Source organism: Hippichthys cyanospilos, chromosome 3, assembly GCF_059441005.1.
Source record: "Hippichthys cyanospilos isolate Australia breed blue-spotted pipefish chromosome 3, RoL_Hcya_1.0, whole genome shotgun sequence".
NCBI classification, from domain to species: domain Eukaryota; kingdom Metazoa; phylum Chordata; class Actinopteri; order Syngnathiformes; family Syngnathidae; genus Hippichthys; species Hippichthys cyanospilos.
The window spans coordinates 20,773,308-20,797,926 of NC_142371.1; the positions used below are offsets into that span (position 1 = coordinate 20,773,308).

The following is a 24,619-nucleotide window of genomic DNA, read 5'->3' on the forward strand; positions in this document are numbered from 1 at the left end:
CCGCGGCTGCTGCCGTCGGCACCGTCGGCGGCCGCCGCCCGGTCGCCGTCCCGCCTGCCCTCCTCCCCCGTTTTGGGGAAATGAGCAATTCTCTCATTGTAATAATGCGCCTCTGTCATCTCCCCATTATCGGCGTGATAAAAGATGAAATATTCAGGGAGGCTGGCCTCCTAACCTGATCTGGGCGTGATATTGGGCCCGTGGAAAATGAGTTTTATCAGCTTTAATATACTCCTTGGCAGACTGACCCTTGAAATTAAACATTATTACAGAGCGGATATTTAAAAAAGCGGGGCCACAAATGACATCAAAATGAAAATATTAAGGAACATTACGGCTCCATCAAGTGGCGTTTCTCACCGCTGCCCCCCACCCAAAACCAACCGTCATGCTGTAGGTGTCACTGTTTGGTGTGTGTGTGTGTGTGTGTGTGTGCGTGGTGGGCTGGCAGTGGAATAATAACAAATTCCGCCTGTCCCGCCTGCTTCATACGTCTGAATAAACTAATTATGGCTCCGCGCGCTCATCGCCTGCTTTATTGAGAATGCAGGGCACAGGAACGGTGTAGACCTGTGTGTGTGTGTGTGTGTGTGTGTGTGTGTGTGTGTGTGTGTTTGCATGCCAGGAAAATGGTAATAGCGCGCAATCAAACCGGTGTTTGATGTGTACACGACACATTGCGAGTGATAGTCGCCACTGTGTATGCTGTACTTTGACTACGGTATTATTAATTCCGTGTTATTTCCAATAAAATGGATGTGCACTGATGAGTCAAAAATGTTGGAAATTATTTGCATCTGTGAAGTGAATGTCATTCCAGTGCATCATCCACATCATTAAGCCATTCACTGCCAGCCCGCATCTGGAATTGACTTCTAAAATTTTTTAATGGCAGTGAATAATATAACTTATTTAGTCGTTGATGTTTATATCCGTTAATGGTAGTCAGTGATTTAAGCCGAAAATTTCGCATGCCGAAAATTTCAATATATATATATATATATATATATATATGATCAAACATTTGACCGTTACTATGTTTGTTTTGATTTATTACATGGACAAACCCCCATTTGAAACCCTAAATCTTGTGTGCAACTCTAATTTCAAATTTTATACCCTAATCCAGTGGTTCTCAAATGCGGGTACTTCCCTGGGGTTAAATTTCAGGGGGTAATCATGATTTTGAGTCAAACAAACATGCAAAAATTCTTTAAAAATCATTGTTGAATTAATTGTTTCAGGAAAACTTCAGAAAACAAATTTTATGTTTCAGGAGGTTATTCAATTTCATTCCTGTAAAAAGCCAGATTCTCCCCGAACTAGAATGGTTCGACCCAACTTGTCATGTGCCGCCTCTCGTTACCTGTCAAGCGAATGATTTATTTTTGTGAACACGTCGTTACTATGATCCCGAATATTGAGTATTTTTCTGTGGACCGATATTTATTTATAATTATTTCTTTTTGAGAATAGGTCTGACACTTTATGTTGATTTTTTTTGTGTACAAACATTTACTAATACAGTAACTAACGATTTCTTTTGTGAGCAGATCTTCAGTGTCATCCCAAAAGAGGATGCGTTATGTCTCATAGTTTTCTTTAACACTTTATGTTGATTATTTTTTTGTGGACCAGTACAAATAAGGTTTGAAAGGTTCTAAAGTTTAATAAATCATACAGTGATGGCATGTTTTTTTTTTCTTTTTTTACCCCCCAAAAAGGTTGCGAACCCCTGTTTTATCGGATGCAACTGTACTTTTGTTCCTAATTTCGGGAGAAAAAATGAGTTTCTTGTATTCTGGGAATTATAAGTACCCTTACTGGTATCGGTTTTAAAAAAGGCGGTATCGATCACTCCAACAAAGTATGCTTAAAGGCGAACTTGCACCTTACTTTTAAACTTTACGTCTGGAGAACTGTTCTGAATTATTTCCTAATCACTTTGCCGGCATCCAGATAAACCCACACATGTGAAGTAAAGTGTGCATTTGTGTGTTTGCGTGTGTGACAGAGAGCGCGTAGGGAAGTCAATTTCCCTAATCACTTTAAACATAAACCCCACCAAAGTGTCGTTCCTCCTCGACGACGGAGAAAGTATGCGCTGATTTGTCACTTTGTGATGGGCTGCTGGTGCTTGTGTATGGGCAATGCAATAAAAGGCGGAGGAGAGATGTGATTTGAATAGATTTCCTAGGAAGCGGGTCCTCGGGGTTGGAGTTGGATGAGTAAGCAGCGTCCCAGAGGAACGAATTAAAACTTTCGTTTTGGTCACGGCAAAACCCCGACATTGCCCGCACTCCTCCACGTTTCTGCCTCGTAGCGCTCATTGGCTTATCGTCTAAATATACGTGCGTGTGCACTGAAAAAAGTGCAAGACCAATTACAAGGAAAACAATATGAAAAACTTGGTAAGTTGAATTCTTTTAAGCAATGCCGATTGGTCAAAAACAGAAAAAAGATGCTGTAAGAAGATAGTGTCCGCTAGTGATTCTCAACTTTTTTTCAGTGATGTACCACCTGTGAAATCATTTTGGGGTAAAAAAAAAAAAAAAATCAATTAAAAATGTCTTAAAACGTGCCATCAGTGTCTAATTTACTCAACTTTAGATCCTTTCAAACTTCATTTGTATCGGCCCGCAAAAAAATAATCAACCTCAAGTTTCCTCTTTTGTATCATAGAAAAATATCTGTAATTATTAATATTGTTCCACAAAAAAAACATCACTATATAGTGTTAGAGCTGTTCCCCAAAAAGAAATCATTATAAATAAATAGTCTAATAAATGTAATAATAAAAAATAAATAAAAAATAGACTAAAACAAACAAACAAAAAAAACATCAAAGTGCCTGAAAATAAAACAAAAAAAAGCTTAAAATTTCTAATTTAATTGCAACTACACTTAAGCCCTTTCCCCGGCACCCCCCTGGAATCACCTTGCTCGCCCCACTATTTGAGAAACACTGCATTAACGCCACATAGTTTAGAGTCATACTCGAATGAAAACAATTCAAACTCTGTATCCTTTTAAACATTAACAAAAGAAAAGAGCAAAATCAATCAACATCTGTTCAATGTTTCTTTTTGCTAACATCACGTTACTGTGGCACCGCTCTAAATGGTTTGTCAGATTGCTGGTCCTAATTGGCAAAGTGAACAGCTCTTTAGGTGTCGCTGACGAACTGAAAGTAACGGTCGTATGTCTATCTTGTGTACGTATGTCCATCATACCTAACAACAGCAAAAAAAAAAAAAAAAATGTCCTCTTCCGATCTTGCGGAATTTTGGCGAATTTGAGGGAAAAAAACCCCACACCAATTTCAGGCTAAAAATGCATTGCATTACCCTTATTTGTAATCAGTATAACAGTACCATTTTTTCATGTGTAATATATTACACTACCGTGTTACGGCAAAGGGTAACGCTTTACAGTAATTACATTACTTTTGTAATGCATTACTCCCAACACTGGACAGAACGCATTGTGTCCAATGTTTAGGTTAAGAACAAAAAAAAAATCTCCATGATGAGACTAAGCAAAGACATAAAAATCAGGATGAAAGGGGATGGGAAAAAAAAAAACGGGAAAATGCGGAATCAACACCACGGGGGTTAGTCGCCAGGAGGGGAGAAACACAGCAGAGGGATAATGGTTTTCTCTCCCCTCTCCCTCTCTCTCTTTCCCTGCCACTTGATTCATTATGCTGATATACACACTATTTGCTTCCCGAGCGAGTAGAGAACACGTACAAACACACACACTTCCACGCGGCGAGGTGCCGGTGCGGCTGCCATAAATATAGCAAACGACACCGCCCGGCAGCTGAGCAAGGTCAGCCCGGGCCCGGGATGACAGTGCCGTGGGCGCTGCACCCAGCTCGCATTAGGAATGCGCACGGAAAGCTCATTAGGATGGACCCCTGAGGCCCCCCCCCCCCCCCCCCCCCCACCTTCTAAGCACACACAAACATATACAAACATTGATCCATTTACTGTTTAATTGCAAAGCTACAGTCCATATTTATGCCTCTTCTGCTTTATTCATGGTTTCACTGCCTTCAGTTCAGTTCCAACACAGTTTTTTTTTTTTTTCTTTAACCCCCTGGGTGTCCGGGTATTTTTCACTAGCCTGGCCTTATTGCCACCCAACTTGGGCTCACTCGGAAAGGGTCATAACATCGTCAAATATAAATATATATTTACTTTCAACCCCTCAAAATGTTCAGTGGCATCAGCTCTATCAATGCATTTGTACATTTTCCCCCCAATATGCACAAAAAACATAAAAAATGTGATAATAGCAAAAATAACTATGCTGTATATTTATGAAATGGGAATATTTATTATGTCGTAATGGGAGTATTATGACTTTTGAAGATGAGTGCATTATGCGAGTCCAGGCTAAGCCTATCAAAGGCTTGCAAATGTCATAAATTGAACACTATCGCCACCTGGTGGTTTTACGGTGCCAACGAAAAAAATGTGTATATATATATATATATATATATATATATATATATATATATATATATATATATATAATTATATAATAGAATACTATGACATTATTTCTGATTCTGAATGGCAGTAAAGGAGCCCGACATGGGCTAAATTTGTTTGCAATTTTTTTGCAATTCAAGTGCCATTTCTCGTTATGCCGTCACGTAGTTTGTCGGAACTAAGCATTATTTAGAGAGCTGCAACATTTTAAAAGCCACATACGGCTCCAGAGCCGTTGCTGACCCCATTGAATTTACGAAATTTAGGATGAACTCAGAAATCAAATGTCGAGAAGTCGTTGGACCCTGAGTGCATTGGTAGGATATATGAGCGTGTGTTTGTGCAGCATGTGGATTTGTGTGTTGTGTACAGTATGCGTGTGTCAGTGTGTGTGTAGAATATGTTTGTATGTGTGTAACGACTGCGTGTAGCTGGTTGATGTGTAGGCATGGCGTGTGTATGGTGTGTGTCCACCAATTCAAATGTCTGCGGTGTGTGAATCATGGAGTGTTGGCTCATGTTCTGACACGCCTGAGAGACTCTGTTGCACCCCTCCAGAAACTCCCATGTACACCCCCCAACATTCTGACACACACACACGCGGACACACACACGCACACTACGATCTATTCCTTCATTTCCCCTCAACGCATATATTGTTTTTAATCATGACGTTGCAATGCCGTCGTTAAGCAAATCTATCGAATCTATTTTTAACCGCCATTCCGGATCAAACGCTGAGGAATTTTGGGGGAAAAGTTGAAAGCAGCTCCAGCGCGTGCGTTCTTCTTTACCTCTACACTCACCGCGTAGAAAATGCATTGGCTACTGATTGCCCCCGTGCCAACCTCCTCCTTCGCCATCCCTCCTACCCGGCCTTGGGGGGGTGAGAGGTGGGGGGTGTCAGTCTGGCAGGCCCCGGGGCCCGTCAGGTGACTAGTGGGCTGTGACGGGCAGCGGCCCCGCATCCCTCTCCCTGCAGTCTGGCGCCCGCTGAGCCCAGCTTGCCAAAGTGACCTGCTCAAACTGTGACTGGCTGTTAGGAGTCCAATAAATAACCATAAAATGAAGTAAAAATAGTCACGCATAAACCCAAAGTACTCGCGACTGATAAATGGAATATACCCTGATCAGCCCACAGAGTGCAATAAAATTCCCAAGTGCATCTCTAACTCAATCAGTGCCACGGACGAGAATTCCCGTCTTTTAAAATAGTAACAACGAACATAAATAATAAAATTCCCTTTTTTAATGGAGAGTAGTTGACACCCTTGACTAATGCTTACTAATGCTTAATGTTGTATTGACTTGCGAAGTGTAACTTTTTTCACTGAGGCAATTTTCTGGCAGATGAGCCAGAAATAAAACGGACCATGTGTCAGATAAAACTAAAGAGAAAAAGTAAAACGCACAGATAAACACATAAATCAAACACGGATGGCACTGAACAAAAGTTTCACTTTGTGCATTAATTTCATACACTTGATTAGTAAGGAGGAATTTCAAGGACATTTTCTGGTGGTCTGGTCACAGGAAATGTACGTGATGCGTTGGACATTTTTAAACCAGTAGACTTTTTTTTTCCCAGAATGCTTGAGTTCTACACCTTTTTATGCTGGGACAGGTTTATTGGGCAACGTGAGAGTTTGAAATACTCCCCCTGCGCTTGTTGTAATGTTTATTGGAAATGAAGCTGGACAGAAAAGTGTTTGAAGGGACAGATGAAAAGACAGGAACTGACATGGGAAATAGGGAACAAACCACAGCAGGACATGACTTTAATAATAATGATATATGACTACAATCACGTTACATTCCAGTCATGTTCTTATCTGTGTGTGTGTGTGTGTGTGTGTATACATATAGATATATATACACATTTAAAGTGGACACCAGGGGTACAGTGTCCCTGGCTTAGGTTTTTTTTTACGTTTTTTCACGTTACAAAGTGGAATACTATGTTTTTTCCGTCCCCTCATTCCAGCATTTTTTTCAGCTTGACGACATCAACAACAATTACAAAATTCAAACTTTGCAGTCAGTGGTCATGCGTATGACTCTGCGAGTCGCACCGCGCTCATACGTCACTGCATATGTCACTAAAATGGCGGTCTGCTATTGGTCGCCGTCATTAAGATGCCGGTCTGCTATTGGTCGGCGTCACGGTATCACTTAGATGCCGACATGCTGAAACTCCATTTCGTGTGAGTGCTTACAATATCGTATTTATTGTGTTATTTTCAGTGCTGAATTCAAAGGTTAATAAGTAAGCCATGGGTCCCAAGATTGCTCGTGATGTACGAAGAACGCTCGTTACCCTTGCAAGTAACTCAAGTCTCTCCAAAGGTAAATAAAATGTAATTTTTCCCTTAAAAAAATATTTATGATGTTCTTTAATTCAATACATGTACCGTATTTTCCGAACTATAAGGCGCACCGGATTATAAGGCGCACCCTCAATCAATGACGTATTTTAAAACTTTTTCTAGATAAGGCGCACTCTCAATTCATGACATATTTGATTTTTTTTTCAATCACAATATAGTCATACTCAAAGTAATAACAATAATAACTCAAATAATAACTCTAAACTCTCCATAGCAGAATAACTCAATGTCAATATGACCAACCATGTTCAACTTTATCGGTTCATTCCTCATCTACCGATCCCAATCCCGATATCGATCCATATATAAGGCGCACCTGATTATAAGGCGCACCATCAGCTTTTTAAAAAAAAATACGGCTTTTAGGTGCGCTTTATAGTGCGGAAAATACGGTACATTGTATATAAATAGCACTTACTATGCTATTTTTTACAAATTTTAAATCTGTATATACCAGAGGTGTCTAACTCATATTTATCGGGGGCCGGATTGTAGTTATAATTTTTGTCAGAGGGCTGGTATGATTGTGAAATCAAATCAATTTTAGGTGTGTTTGTCACTCGTCTAACTAGTTTTGAAATAAGAGCCCGGTAAAAACTGTTGAAAAGAGATATTGGGAACAAAAAAATGCTTGTTATTTTTTACCCCCAAATTTTTAAATGTTGAGGACAACTTGCAAATTTAGTATTTTAACCAGAAATTTGAAGTTTGCTCAGGATTTCGCGGGCCACATAAATTGATGTGGCGGGCCGGATCTGGCCCCTGGGCCTTGAGTTTGACACCTATGGTATATACAATTTTGCCTGGGTTTTTATACGCATTAGCTAACTACCGTAGGTTCCTTACAACGATTTCGCCTTACGATCCCAACCCCGGGACGGATTAATTTCGTATTCGGCTTCCCTGCTTCCGGGTCTGCGCGCTCACCCTGCAAGTTGAAACGAAACGGGAGCAAATCATGATTTAAAAAAAAAAAATGAAGAAGGGGAGAAATAGGTGCTCGGGACACAATATCTGCAATGTGATGTCTGAAAAAAAAACATAACAAATACCCCCCCCACACACACACACACACACTTCCTGCATCCCTGGGAGGGTGGTGCAGCGAGGTGACAACATGAAGGAGGAGAACCGGCAAGTGTTCCGTTTCCGCTTTTTCCTCCAAGTTCTTCTGACTTCACATCCAGTTCAAGTACTCTTCACGCCCAAAGCGCGCGTGTGTGCGTATCCTCCCCACCCCCGGCGGTACCCCGCCCCCCTACCTCAACCCCGCGGAGATGCGTCGGGGTCAGGGAATATGGGGAGAGGAACAGAGGGAGGCCGAACTCCACGACTTGAAAGAGATTCTAATGAGGCGGCGGCACAGTCGCTCGCTCGCTCGCTCTGCCGCCTATTCCCACGACAAGAGGCCCCAAACAAATAGCTGCATTTGAAGTCCCCTCGTTTTAGGGCTTTGAAAATGTTGCCGGCGTGTTTGCGCCCGCTTGTTGTTGTTGTTTTGTTGACTGCCGCTTGTGTGGGTTTACCTTCCTTGCTGGCGAGAAACCGTCCCAGAGCTGATCGGCTTTCATGTCGACACCAAAAGGTTGTCGTTATCGAAAGTAATGACAAGACTTTATTATTATTATTACTATTATTAGAAGAACATGCTAATTGCTCATTATTGTAGTCCGGTAGTAGGCTTCCACTTTAATCACATATGGAAAAAGATGAGTGACTGATTCAACAGCAAATGTATGTCCCGTATTTTCCGCACGATTTTCACACAATTTTCTGACAGCGCCTTATGATCCGGTGCGCATAAATTATGAGTTTTTAATTTGGGAGGGGGGGAAATGTTGATATGCTATATGTGTAAAACGGCGGGTTTTTGTAAAAGAAAGTGTTCTTTTTTTTAAATAAATCCAGAAATTGTTTTTAAATCAACAAAACAATATATCTTATATTCAGAGGATTATGAAAATTGGATTTTTGTTTCCATCTTGAAAAAAAATCTATATTATTTAATCTATATATAATATGGATGACTACTCTACAGGTGTGTGGTCAAACTGCTATCGCCCCCAAATAAAAAGTGGTATCGAACATATTTTTTGTATTTACATGCGTTTTGGGAGATATGAGAATATATGAGGAAAAGACGTCCTATGTTGCGGTCAGTTTTCTGTGCCTTTCAAGTTTAAAAATGCTAAGATCTGAAAGCCCGAGGAATACCTAATAATGAGTTTGAAAACGAGAGTTGGGAGGGGCGAGGGGGGCGTGTATACTTATCATGACGCCCCATTTGCTGAAAGTGAAGGGGGGGGGTTGGACATGCATTCTGAAGTTGTCAAGGGGTTGGATGGAATGGAATTCACTGGGTGGGTCGTGAATTTTAATATTAATGATGCCGATGGATAAGTAAGTGCCCCCACCTCCCTTGTCTCATCCTTAATCGGCCACTTTATATCGGCACAAGCACAAATATATATATATATATATATATATATATATATATATATATATATATATATATATATATATATATATATATATATATATATATATATATATTTACATACATACAGTGGGCCCCTGTGTATCTAAACCTCGGGCATTCCAAACCTATGTTAAATAGCTAATGCGTTTAGAACCCCAGGTAAAAACATAAAAATTGCACGTACATATTAAAACTTGTTCCCAAAATAGTAAGTGCTATGTATATATAATAAAATAATATACATGAATATACAAGAATATACATGTGTACAATCAGAAAACATCCTAAATAAAAAAATATAGAAAGGTTTTATTGACCTTTGAGTGGCGCTTGATATGGCCATATTCCCGAGTAAGGGTAGCCTAGGCTCGGCTAGCTTCGTATTTCTTGATTATCTCCAGCTTTGTTTGCATGTAAATCATCTTCTTACTTCTCTCTTTAATATCGCTAGCAATCTTGGGACCCATGGCTAACCCGTTCAACTTTGAATTAAGCAGTAAATTACACTATGAATAGGGTTTTGTAACCACTCGCAATAGCACAAAGCTTTATTTTTCCAACATTTTGATACGAGTGAGAGCGACCAATAGCAGACTAGCATCTTCGTGGGGAGACACCGACCAATAGCAGACCAGCTTCGTAGTGACGCATTGCATGGAGGCAGTTTGACAGAAAATAAGTGCAATTACCTGCAGATGGAGACAAAACAACACAAATACAACCAACCCCTAGGGTCATGACAGTTGTTTTTGTCGCAAAGCGGGGAAAGTACTGGAAAGAGGGGACGAAAACTCCCGACCAATAGCAGACCAGCATCTCCGTGAGGAGACGCCGACCAACATTGTAGTGACGCGTTGCATGGAGGCATTGGTGGCAACAGAAAATAAGTGCAATCACCTAAAGATGGGGACAAAACAACACAACTACAGCCAACCCCCTGGGGTCATGATAGTTGTTTTTGTCGCAAAGCGGGGAAAATAGCTTAAAAAGGGGACGAAAAAACTCAGTATTCCACATCGCAACGTGAAAAAAATGTAAGCCAGGGACGCTGTAACCCGGAGGTCCACTCTATCAGTGAAAAAAAAGACATCCAAACGATTCCTATGAAACGTTTTCGATTAATTAGATAAACAGTTAGTTGTTGATCTAATAGTCGCTCCTCTTATTCAAAAACAAAACAAGGAGACGAATCGAAAAAAAGAGATGGTCTCGGCAACGTAGATGCGAAGCGCTTTTCCGCCCGGTACGCATATGCCGATGTTCTACGTACCCCCCCCCAAAAAAGGATCACATACTAATTTCCGCCTTGTCCCGAGCTATCATCAGACTGAAATTAGGCGGTAGCGTGCCGGCTGTTAGCGCACAAACATAAAACAGCGGCAGGCCGACCTGCTGCCGAGCGTGTAAATGGAATATCTTCCTCCAGTGGCTTATTGAGCAGCATAATTACGTCGCACATATTGAATTCCGCTAATGCGGCAAAGGTAGCTCTTATTTAATACCCCAAACTCCCCGGAGGGGCGCTCGGGGAGGGTGATTTGGAGCACGCAGAAATATGTCACTTGTAAATGTGGCCAAAGCTTACCTGGCGCCACAGTCGTAATTCTGTGACGGTCCCCTGAACCAAATGCGATTATTTGGCCTTCAGTGCGCTATATATTCACACGGTGACTCCTTCATTCCCTGGCATAAAGCATTCCGCCTTTTGAGGAAAATTGATAAGGGGTGACAGACCTCCTCCGTTCAGTTGGCGGGCGCCTGAAAAATCAGTTTGGCTCCCGTAGACCTTACCGGTGTCTTATAGAGGCTCACCAATAATAATGCGCTCTTTATTATTTCACCCGGGAGATCAGTGGTTCTCAACCTTTTTTAGCGATGTACCCCCCCCCCCGTGAAATATTTTTTCATCCAAGTACCCGTTAAACTGTGCATTTTGGAAAGAGAAAACCAAGAAGACTCAAAACATGCCATCAGTGTTTGATTTATTAAACTTTAGAACCCTTCAAACTTATTATGTGTTGGTCCACGAAAAATAATCAACATAGCTAGTAGAATTCCTCTACAATGAAATCATATTTCACAACAGGGGACTTTTCGTGATAGCAAATCCATGACTCGGATGTAAACATAAAAGACGTGTTGTGCAATCTACAATCTGAAACCGTTCAATATTTAAAAAACAAAGAAGAAAGAAAGAAATAGCCACCTACAATAGCCATTCATTTTCATGCTTACATCAAATTCTTGCGTAATGTCTTTCATTTGATGCCATCACTATTTTCTCCGTAAATTCCGCGCGTCAAATGAGTTATCCCCGCAAACACGTCCCTCCGCGATTTTCCGTGATATACCTTTCGGAATTTTCTTCACAAGAAGAAAAGATGGCGGACGAACTATTGCATATGGAAGTTGGCCGGTACAAACACCTTTATGATTGGTGTGAAAAGGACTACCGTGACCTAAATACTGTAAAAAAACTCCTGGCGAGCACCGCGTTGGGGATAGAAGAGGAGTCTGTTTACCGGGATTCCCTTCCTCTGTTTTAGAATAGCGTTGTTTGTATGCTGTACAGTCCATTTGCTGCCCCCTAGAGTAGGGGAGAATATCGTCTGACTGCGGGGGAAAAATATTTGGTATTATGCAACTGAGGGATTTTTTGTTGTATGAGGAAGTAAGAAAGAGGGCTTAAATGCTTGGATTTTTTTTCACACCGGGGGACTTTTTTTGCACATGCGGGTTGAGGGATCACTGTAAATCATTATTTCAACTAGAACTCCTGGTACCGCCTGTTGGTCCACGAACCGGTATCCGGCCGCGGGAGACGTTGGAACTACATTTGTAGACGCATCTTAGTCATGTTTCTTCGATTGTGGAGGATCGATTGTGTAACGTCATCCGTTTTATTTCTGACAGAAAAATTTGTTCACTAATGCCAATCTGCAATCATAAAAAATAATAATCACACAAAAATATTTTGCAAAGGTGTCACTACATTTCATCCTCAAGCTGCTTCATTTTTCAATTAATTTGCTCTTAAGTTGAAAAGAAACATGTACAGTTCCTGTCACGCCATTAAAAGGCATTTAGATAGATCTGCTGAAACCCTCATAAAATCTGCATACCCCCGAAGTGCCTTTAGGTACCCCTAGGGGTACTCGTACCGCCATTTAAGAACTGCTGGTATACCCCGGCGATTCTTAATGTAAGGTCCCTTTAGTGCTTTGCCAATGTTTTTTGGTCTGGCCTGTGTGCAATGGATTTGAATTCAATCATTATTTAAATTAGAACTGTGGATATCAAGTACTGACTTTTACTTTTAATACGCACAATTTAATATCCCTCAAAAATTGCATAATTTAATAATATAAAAAAAAATCACTCACACACACACACACACACACACACACACACACACACACATATATATACATATATATATATATATATATATATATATATATATATATATATATATATATATATATATATATATATATTTTTTTTTTTTTTTTTTTTTCTCCAATACATTTCCTTCGTAAATGACATGAATGTATTAGAAATGTTCCTTTTTTTCTAGTACTAATTACTGATAACTTAAAATGAGACAAGTAACGGCACAATATTGATATTGACACACACCCTTTCCTAATTTACTGTGGGAATGTTTTTGTTTTTTTTCCCATATTAATATTCATACTTTGGACAATGCCATGAAGGTTTACCCATTATTAATATCAGCATATTTTTAGGCATAAAATACATCACATTTTTGAGTAGCACACCAGCCCGCAGTGCCACTGTACTGTCATTTCAAATTATTATGATTATTATTTCAAATTCTAATTGCAAATTAATTCATATCCATCCACCCTTTCTCTTTACTGCTCATCAATATAATTAATAGCTATTTTGCGCCGTGCGTGACGACATACCAACATGAATAACTATTCTGAAGATGAATCCTTTTAGAATTGTTCTGAAAAAATTATGCGGAGAGTCATTCGATGTGATTTTTTTTTAGCTCAATTCGTAATTGTGACTAAAGACTCGCTATGGAATAATTGCAAAAAAAAAAAAAAAAACGTGGTAAATTCATCTACGATTAGTCAGCAATGAAATCAATTGGCTTTTTTTTTTTGGTCCCAAGATCATGTAAATTATTTAGCCTGGCCTCTGTCGTAGATGACCAAAATCAGTGTCTTAAAACTTTATTTAAAAAAATACAATTTGTTGTTACTGACGCATTGTCACTTGGACGTTGTCCCGAGGCCCTTTTGGGACAAAGTGTTCATTTGTTGTGGCTTGCACAAATCATTGAGTGAAATTAGAAAAGATTAAGGGTGGCTATGTCTAATTTTCATGAAGCAGCAATCACCATGTTTAGCCCGGGGGCTTGTTCCGTACGTCATATATGGCTCTGGTGTGTAATACTCACCTTTACCTGAAGATGGCAGCCAAAACCTTTATAGTGGTGCTGATCGGAAGGCCTCCTCTTCCCCCCCAAACCTCCGTAGGTCAGATGTGTTTTTGTATTTATTGTAGGATCAAGCTTCAGGCTGCCTCTGTGTTTGTTTCACTTAAGCGCAGTAGTCAACGTCGAAAAATGTACATTGAAGCCGCGTCATGTTTAACTAGGATGCATTTTCAATCTGTTGTGTAAACAAGTAAGATGGATGACATCTAAAAAGTGAGTGTATGGTAATAGTTTGACAATGCTTCTTTGTTTGGATTCGTTTTTTTTTGTTTTTTTTTTTAAGATTGATGGTGTGCAACATCTGGAATTCAAATGGCAAAAAAACGTGGAAAGCTTCTATATAAATTCGCGATGTATTTGTTTGTTTGTTTGTTTTTGTGGTGTCGTTATAATCATAAATGACAAACTGTATCACTGCATCATCTTCAAGTTGGGAACAATGATCTTTTAGATAATTTCTTGCCTGGCTCTATCCCCTTCCACTTAAAATAATTAAAGGCCCAGTTATCAGTCCGTATATCTATCTATCTATCTATCTATCTATCTATCTATCTATCTATCTATCTATCTATCTATCTATCTATCTATCTATCTATCTATCTATCTATCTATCTATCTATCTATCTATCTATCTATCTATCTATATATATATATATATATATATATATATATATACACACATTGCAAACAAATTTAGCCCATGTCGGGCTCCTTTACTTCCATTCGGAATCAGAAATAATGTCATAGTATTCTATTATATAATTACTATTTTTTTAATATCACACACACACACACACACACACACACACACACACACACACATATATATATATATATATATATATATATATATATATATATATATATATATATATATATATATATATATATATATATATATATATATATATATATATATATATATATACACACTCACTACAGGTGTCTTTAAACAAGATTTTAAAAATATCTATATGAGTACGCCCCACTTTAGACAAAGGGTCATGTGGTAAACAATGGGACGTTTGGGTAGACCGGGAGCAGGGGGATTCAGGGGTGAGACTGGGAGGGGGGACCCACCCAAAGAGATGAGGGGTGGAGCAAGAGAGACACAGAGGTCACACAGGGCGGCGATCTGGTGTTTTTTATCCATATGGGGAGTCTGAGTCAGTCATGTCTGCGCCGTCATGCTTCACTGCACCATCATTGACTGTTCAAATTGATACCCCGACAATGAGTGTGGGCACCTCAAATGCGGCGTGCACTTGTGTTACGTTAGGTGTGTGAAGGAGAGGCTGCTGGTACTTTTTTTTATACTGGGAACACAATCGGGTGGGCAGCTAAAAGAGTGAGGTGTGTGTGTGTGTGTGTGTGTGTGTGTGTGTGTGTGTGTGTGTGTGTGTGGCTTAAAGGGCCGGAATCAATCCAAGAGACTCCATACAAGTATAACAGAATCATTGCTCTCATTATCTTTAGGGTCTTGTCTCAATTCCCCTCCCCCCAAAAAAAGAAAAGGTTCGATCCAAGCAAAAGTAACCTCAGTAAAAATTGTGTGAGTGTGTGCGCGTGTTGGGGGGGGGGGGGGGGGGGGGGGGGGGGGGGTGTTTGATCAGGACAAATAAAGCAAATAATGCCACATTTTTCCCAGCTTTAGTAGATCCTTACCTAAAGCAGCAAGAAATTATTTTCTCCTCCGATCTGGCGGTGTTTTGGGCAAATTTGGGGATGAAAACACACCACTTTAATGCTAAAAATGCATTGTAATGCATTACTTTACTCTCATTTGTAAAGAGAACAATATTACTATTTTCGCGTGTGTAATGTCTTACGCTATTGCGTCACAGCGAAAAGTCAGTCATTACATTACTTTAGTCATCACCAGGTGGTTGTGCCATGTTAAACTTTGACATGTTGTTTGGGTGAAATTTCAGCTCCCTAAATGTCTTCTTTCAACCCTTTGATGTGAAATGCACTTTGATGTCAAAATCAAAGGATTGGACAAAATCCCTCACAAGGTTTTTGATGCAGAGCGACTGTTGCGTCATTGTTGACTCATTTTGAAGATTCTTTGAAAGGTGGAAACGCTTAAACAACGACATCCTTAGCGACTTGCATGAACTTGGCTAGACATTTACCAAAGAAATACAGTGATCCCCCCCCCCCCCCCCCCACTTCGCGGTTAATGGGGGGTGTCAACCCCCCCGCGAAGTCTGAAACCCGCCAAGTAGAGTATCAGTTCCTAGATTTCTATGTACTCCCTAATATAGCCGCAGTAACCATAAACAATCCTTTTTTTTTGTATTTTTTGCATATTTTATTTCCTTTCTTCTATTATTTAACATTACATTATCCTTATTAACATTATTGTATATTCATTAAATAACTAATATACTTAGTTTGTTGAGAATTTGTTCTCAGGACTGGTTATCCGCGCTAAGACTCTGATGAAAGAGTACGCAAGTCATCACGTTGAACTTCACATTTATTTTGGCTCATGTGTGGTGTATCATGTAGTATCTGTTGAATAATAAATCAACAACAATCTTAAAGTCAGTCAACTAACATATAAACACTTCATCTATGAATTTACTGTATTTTTAGCCGACATTAGCGGGTTAGCAACAACTAACAACAACTACTAAGTATGACGTGCAACCTCTACACAAACGAAGACATAAACAGAATAAACACTCATCGCTTACTAAATATAGGTAGTCGCGTGCGTTATCAACATAAATGATAATAAACTATAAATATGAGCTTACGTTGTCATTCACTACGTCACCGTAATGAGCCGAATGAGGCACATAGAACGTAAAACAGGAAACGGAAGTGCAACACGACCCGACAAATTAAAAGCATGCATTTCAAAATAAGATAAAAAAACCGTCACAAACTCTAACGCTTGATGAATTATAGTTATTAACTAATTTTACTTAGATATTTGATGAAAACAGTACTGTATAATGTACTTTTTTTCGTTTTTTTTTTTTCCATTTTTGCGCATTTTTTAAATTAGTTTTTATTTTGAAATATTTTTAATTTTTAATTCCTGGAAAAACCCACCAAGTACTCAGACTGTGATATCTGAGACCGAGAAGTAAGAGGGATCACTGTACCACAGAAAGGTCTAACAGACCCATGTCTAAAATTACAATTAGGAACAGACTAATATGATTTGAACCTGTTTTCAAAATGGACGCCTAACTCCTCGTCGAGAATTTTCTCATGAGCCCCGATCAATCAGTTATAAGTTCAATTTTGATATTTCGCCGTAAAAACAAAAAAAAAACCAAAAAGGGCCCGTTCATCGCTTCTCTGCGGCTTTAATTTTTAGCATTGTTATCATCATTATTATTATTTCACAGCCTGTTTAAAGATGTAACGCGCAAAGCAGTGCTTTTAATGACCAATTAACAGGAGCTGCTCAGAGCGTCGTGGCCTCGTGGAGGATTTGCTAGAGTAAACAGGCGTGTGGGCTGATCTTGTTACACGCATACAGTATAACGTCCGCACACATACCAGCAAAAAGAAGCTTATTAGAGGAGCAACGCTGTTTACCAAAACCTTGAGTCGGTCAAAAAGAAAAAACTGTGATGGAAACTCTGACGAAATGGCGTGGAAGAGCGAGTAAATGAGCGCAGGCTGCATCATTAGCATTGCTCAATAATGTAGCTGGGGGGTAGGACAGTAGCACTCAAGGCCGCGGGGCTTTCCGAGAGGCTAATTTGGACCCGGTCTTGTTTACGCGCCCCTGCCCTCAAGACCAGGCGCCGGCTCCCCAAACGAAATAAACGCAAATGAGCAGAGGCTCCTGACGAAATCATCCACGAGCGATCAAGCGAACGGCGAAACACGCCGTTAGCGCGTCGTCGGACGAGCTTCGGGCACGTTTTTGGAGGGGTGAAAAAAATCCGATAAAAATAAGCGCTGTCATTTGTGGAAAAGTGATGATTTTCAGGATGATTTTCCCTTCATTCTTTAACTTGCGATACAATAGCCAGATATTTTTTCCAGCGACAATAGAAGATAAGAAAATTACTCTGGTTGGCAATCCTGGAGTGATTGATACAGACAATTTAAGAACCTCCTCAAAAAAACGTCAAAATATGTCCCTGGCATTGAACGAATTAATTGAAGAAGCACCGTTTAGATTTTAGGTGGGATCAGTAAAAGAGTGAACAACAAATTGTTATCCTGTCTGAATACTCATTTTCCATCACATGTTGAACCCGACACATGCTGTCAGGTTTTCGGAACTTGCCGGGACAAAAGTGGTTTACTTTGTTGTTTACCATTTTTGAGCTTCAATGGAATCATCCAAGAGAAACCATAGTCAGAAGATTTTATAAGATCTCCTGAATACTTTCTTTCATGGACCTAAAACCACTTTGTACTATAGTTCTCGTAACTCTTTTCCTTTTTGCTAATTGCTTACCGGACGTTGTCATTCAGCTCTCTGTATACACACACACACACACACACACACACACACACACACACAAATATACTTCTGAGAACATCCAGTGACATAATGCCCCTAACTTTAACCATCGCAACATATTTTGTGAACAAGTGAGGACAACCAGCCGAAATATCCTCATTTCTCCAAAATGTCCTCACTGTGCTGGTAGAAAACCCAAATTGGTTCTCACAAACACATCTGTACAGGTACACACACACGCACACACAGGTTTTTTTCTATCATGGGAGGGGGACATAATGCAGGGGTCACCAACGGGTGCCCGCCTGAACTAGGTAGCCCCCAAGTATTATCACTAATAACCGCAGACCTGTTCTGCAAATAGTTAACAAGTGATAGAAGATTGTGATTTTCTAGGAATTTTACGACCAATTTTGCGTATGACATATTTATTACAGATTACACTTGATTCACAAAGTTACTACAGCTGCTTCTGAATTATTGTGGGGAATCATTAACATGATCAGGGTCTTCGCATAAACTGTACCAATGAAGTGGCTCTCGGTTTCAAATAGGTTGGTGATCCCTCACATGATGCAGTTCCTGGTCTAACCTTAACCATCGCAGAAGATTGCCCAAGCCTGATCCTAACATCAACCAAAATCCATTTCAAACATATACTCTAAAACAGTGGTTCTTAAACTGGGTTCGATCGAACCCTGGGGGTTCGGCGAATCGGTCTCAGGGGTTCGGTGGAGCCTCCGTCGCAGAGGTCCTCCCCTCAGTCTAGTCTGCAGTTCGTGGGCACAGTCATTGAAAGCATCCTGCTCTGAGATTTCCTACCGGTCCGCTTTGAGTGAGACCTCCCTATCAGACCGCTTAGGTAGGGGTGTATATGTGACTGAGTGATACTCCCTACCGTTCCGCTTTGAGAGCGCTGGATAGGCAGCAGAGTGAGACCTCATTTTCAGTCGGGATCACACACCGGAAATAGCCCGTTATCTCCCGAGCGCCGATCCGGGCAAATAAGCTCCTGTGATCTAAAGGGTCCATCGCCGTACGGACTCACGACGTGGCGGCGGGGAACTGGTACTTTCACCCACTGTGTTGGTTTTGTTATGCGCAATTCATTTTGTAAAAAAAAATAATCACGTTTTACTTTTTACTAAAGAAGGGTTCGGTGAATGAGCATATGAAATTGGTGGGGTTCGGTGCCTCCAACAAGGTTAAGAACCTCTGCTCTAAAAGTAAGTCTTGACCCTCAAAAAGAGGCCTGAAATTGTGGGTTCCACCACAATAGTCCCCACCAGTGCAAGCGTTCCCCACAAGACAAGAATGTAGCAAAAACTAAGGACACAAACAGACGGAGTATCATCTTTCCGTCAAGGTGTTCGAGGGGATCAGACAACCCGGTTAATAAGACCGTGCGTCGATTGTATCTGTTTTCCATTTGTCTCTCGTCTTTTGAAGATTCCCGGCGGTAATTATGCCGCTAAGTGAAAGTGAAACGGGCGAGTCGCGGGGCGAGCATGGCATGAACAACGGATCGAGGATGACAAGAGGCTCAGTGGAACAATGCAAAGAAATGCTAATCCCCCCCGCCGCCGCCTTCGCTAGCCACCCATTAGGAATATCCCATTGTAATAGCAAGACAAAACCAGAATAGGAAGAGAATAATACATATGCGCCTGACTCATGCCAATGTATTTAGCGTAGTGAAAGCATGTCTTTTTTCTGTCGCATCGGCGGCGTGCGCGTGTCTGTTTTGCCAAACAAAGAAATAAGAAAACCTAGAAGCTCCGTGGGAGGTTGTTTGTTAAGTGGGAGTGAGGGGATGGCAATGTGCAGAAAACGCCAAGAAATTTGCATGTGACATAATTAACATCGCGTTCTGATTACACAACGACTACAGTAAAACTCCGCCACAACAAAACCTGCATGTGGAAAAAAAAAACCTTGTGAAAAATAAATCCATGCAGTGTGGCCTTTCCCCCTTTTTTACGTACTCATACAACGAAAAATCCCCGTATTGCATAATACGAGGTGTTTTTTTCTGCATTTGCGTTGCGCCGAAAATCACTACGGTGAAAACAAGCCTGGAGGAAAAGCTCGATTTATACTTGACGCGCCGGCACGCCTTTTGCAGGACTGTATGCTCGGGGCGGCTTTCCCCCGCAGTCAAATTTGATTCTCTCATATGCTCGATGGCATTGACAGCGGGGACCCAAAATTTCAGTGTTGCTTCAATCAAAAAGTGTACGTTTATCCTATATACAGTGGACCCCCGGTTTACGACATGGCGACCTTACTTTTTTTTGTGGCAGTAAATTGACGCTGCAGCAATCAAACAACACTATTTTATAACAGAGGTAGCGAATCCTAGTCAATTTAAACGATCGAAACAGATTCCTCATCCGTCCCTAACGTGGCGCTCGCCAGGAGTTGTTTACCGTAATTATATCACGGTATTCCTTTTCAGGTGACGGGATTTCCAAATATTTAATTAATTAACTAATTAATTATCGCTCTTACTAAAGGGTCAAATCGATCCAAAAAAAACCCCCAGAAGGGTTTTATTAAATCAATGATTATGAGAGAAGTATAAATCGTTACACTTGTGCTGTTTTTGCTGACATTATGAGGAAGTGCTTGATCTTGTCTTGAATAATACATAAACCTAACTGACACAATTCCATGAATACCTGTGAAATTAATCAAGGTAAAATATGATGGTGAACCAAACGGTGGTTGGTATCGTCCTCGACTGGCTTCTGTTGATTCAGCTTGTCATTTCCTCAGTTTGTGATAACACTTATTTTTGATTGGATAGTTTCGTTGCGACGCAAAAAAAAAAAAAGTCTTTCGCCTCAATTGTCTCATAAAATGTCTAAAAGTAGGCACGCTGTCATTTGGAATTTAGCTTGACAAGATAATTTATGCATCTTTATTTTTCTGACGAGCAAAAAAAAAAAACCCAAACAAAGCATTTACATTTCAATGGGGGTGGAAATGCAGCAGCACGACTGATTTCTTAACTATTTTTTAACACCTTTTTAGGATGTCCAAAATAGAACGTGTACCGCCACGTTGAAAATGCAGCAATTTTACTTATTCCAAAATTATTTGAATTTGTCTACCTGCCGCTGTCCTGTTGACGAGTGTTCTTTCATATGTGAACACTTTGAAACGTGCGTCACTCAGATGATTTAAAAGAGAAAAATGACCATAAACACCCCAAATATAAGATGCACCCTCAATTTTGGGGTCAAATTTTGGTATTTTCTATGTTACCGTGTATAACATGCACCAACACATTGGCATTCATTTAAAACTACTATTTACTTCCGCCATGCGAAATTAATCCGTTCCGGGGTTGGGATCGTACGGCCAAATTGTCGTATAAAAAACTATAATGTGTATAAAACCCCAGGTAAAAACTTGAAAATTGTAAATACATATTAAAAATGAGTACAAAAATAGTACAGTAAGTGCTATTTATATATAATATACATGTATATAATTAAATAACATCATAAATTAAAAAAAAAATACACAGTGGGCCCCCGTGTGACGTGATTAATCCGTTCCGCGGTTGGGGTCGTAAGGCAAATTCGCCGTACTGGCAATCCAAACCTTTGTGAATAGCTATTGCTTTTATAACCCCAGGTAAAAACACCAAAATTGTAAATACATATTAAAAATTGGGACCGAAATAGTATAGTATGCGCTCCGTATAAGTAATATACATGTATACAATCAGAAAACATCATAAATAAAAAAACTTTAGAAAGCATTTATTTACCTTTGAGTGGCACTTGTTATGCTCATATTCCCTAGTAAGGATAGCTTTGCATTTCTTGATTATCTCCAGCATCGTTTCCAAATAAATCATCTTCTTACTTCTCTCTTTAACATTACTAGCAATCTTGGGACCAATGGCTAGCTAATTCAAGTTTGAATTAAGCAGTAAAATGCACAATAAATACGGTTTTGTAACCATTCACGATAGCACAAAGCTTTACCATTCTTCCATTTTTAAGCGAGTGAGGCCGGCCAATAGCAGACCAGCATCTCCGCAAGGAGACGCCGACCAATAGCATAACAGAATGGTAGCCACGCGTTGCGTGGAAGCAGTTTGACGGCAATAGTAAATAAATGCAACTACCTAAAAACGCCAGCTGATAGAGGGAAAACAACATAAATACAGCCAAGCCCCTAGGGTCATGACAGTTTAATTTGTTGCAAAGCATGGAAAATACCATAAAGAGAGGACGAAAAAACAAAGTATTCCCAGTCGCAACATGAAAAAAAAACGTAAGACAGGGACGCCGTAGCACGGGGTCCACTGTATAAGGAAAAATGAAATTTTATTGACCTTTGGAGTGACGTAACTTTGGCTTATTAAGACCATATTCCCCAGCAAGGCTAGCCTAACATAGGTTTGGATTGCCCGTCATACAAGCAATTCGAGTTACGAGCATAGTCGCTGAACGGATTAAGTTCGTAACACAGGGGCCCACTGTACATCCATGTACGTGTAAAGGCTGAAATCAGGTCTAGCTCACAATAACAGCCGTTTCTCAGCACCCTGCCCCCACTGGAGAAAAGGTGGACTATGTACAGTAGGAAGTCGGCTGGGTGCGTTATTTTTTTTATTTTTTTTTGGCGTCTTGACAGCAGCACTGATCCGGCCTCCTTATGAGTGAGATTGATAGGGCTTGTGATCAGGGACGCAGCGCTCGCTCCCGCCGTCGCCAGTGAGATGGATCACATCACACCCGCCGTGTCCTCCGCTTCCAGGATAAATGAACGGAAGGGGAATCTATCACTCCCCGAAAAGGGGAGGAGGTCGGGGGGTGTCAGAAGAAGACTTTTCTGACTAGGAAAGTAGCAAGGTGGAAAAGTCAAAAGTAATGTAATTACTGTAATGCATTACTTTTCGCTGTAACGCAGTAGTGTAATATATTACACACAAAAAAATCTTATTATTGTACTCGTTACAAGTGAGAGTAACATAATGCATTATAATGCATTTTTAGCCTGAAAGTGGTGTCCCCCAAATGCCCCCAAATTTGCCAAAAACACGAGATCGGAGGAGAAAAGTTAGGGGCAAAATGTTTCCTCGCTGTTGTTAGGATCTACTGCAGCAGAGATGTACAGGGTGTCCATAAAGTCTACTTTCAAAAATATATGAAAAATTAAATTGATTAGATATTTTAGTCTGATTTGTATGGATATCGATTGTGGCAATGGCATCAGTAATCCTTTCCTTAAGCCCAGTAATTTACCTTATCTTATCTTATCAAGATATCTTTAACATGGCCCCACAGAAAGACTACAATAGGACATATCTGAATAAAATGTCTAATCAATTGCATTTTTAATACATGTTTGAAATGGTAAAGAGACTTTATGGACACCCCGTATATAGCAGCGGCAGATGACAGGTTGGATATAGACAATACATACACACAAGATGGACACACGGCCATTACTTTCAGTTAATCATAGATAAAGAGAATAATCTAATAGTTAGGTCCACTTTGTGCGTGACACCTCTGAGCTGTCCACTTAGCGAAATAGGACCAGTGATTTGACAAACCAGCTAGAGCGGTGCCATCGTAACATAAACTTAGCAAAAAGAAAAGACGGGGAGGATACGCGTCGAGAGGTTAGGCGAATCGTTAGGAGTGTGTCGTATGAAGAAGATAGGCTGCCGCTCCCCACAGTGGATTCACCAGCATTTGGAAACCTTGTCAGCAACTAGCAATAATGACAAGGTAAGCTAACGCTATTTTCACTGTACAGTTGCTATTGTAATAGTCTATTAACAGTTCTGATCAACGTGTATCTAGATCATAGGTGTCGAACTCCAGTCCTTGAGGGCCGGCATCTTGCATGTTTTACGGTTTTCTTTCCCCAACACACCTGATTCAAATAATTAGCTCATTAGCAAGCTCTGCGGGAGCTTCGAAATGATCCCAATCATTTGAATCAGGTGTTTTTGAGGGAAAAGATTTGAAAACATGTAGGATACCGGCCCTCGAGGACTGGAGTTTGCCACCTGTGATCTAGATGATACGCAATAACAAAGATGTAAGCTAGCTGCTAATGTTAGCCTGACCAAAACCATCTTATTTTTGACTGAACTTGAATTTGAATACACTATTAACACCGAAATTGTGAAATTGGCTTTTTGGCTAAGGCATAAACAATGCATCACTTAAGCTTAAGCTAATGCTTAAGCCAATCTTTGGCTCATCGGCCCGGAATCCTTTTCTGAAGTCACACGACGAACGCCAATGTTCCATCGGTGACAGCACACGACGAGTTCCGACTTTGGCTTGGTGTGTA

General features: G+C 40.3%; 1 protein-coding gene across 9 annotated transcripts in view; it reads left to right on the plus strand.

The window, feature by feature from the left end:
- The window catches only part of LOC148426224 (uncharacterized), a 304,347-nt gene that overhangs the window by 10,820 nt on the left and 268,908 nt on the right, over nucleotides 1-24,619 (plus strand). For 7 of the 9 annotated variants that reach the window (XR_015864959.1, XR_015864963.1, XR_015864965.1 and 4 more), the window contains one exon: nucleotides 6,747-6,848. The exons of the other annotated variants lie outside the window; for them this stretch is intronic. The gene's annotated coding sequence lies outside the window, so the exon portion shown is untranslated. The remainder of the gene's footprint in view (nucleotides 1-6,746; nucleotides 6,849-24,619) is intronic. 9 annotated transcript variants of the gene reach the window in all.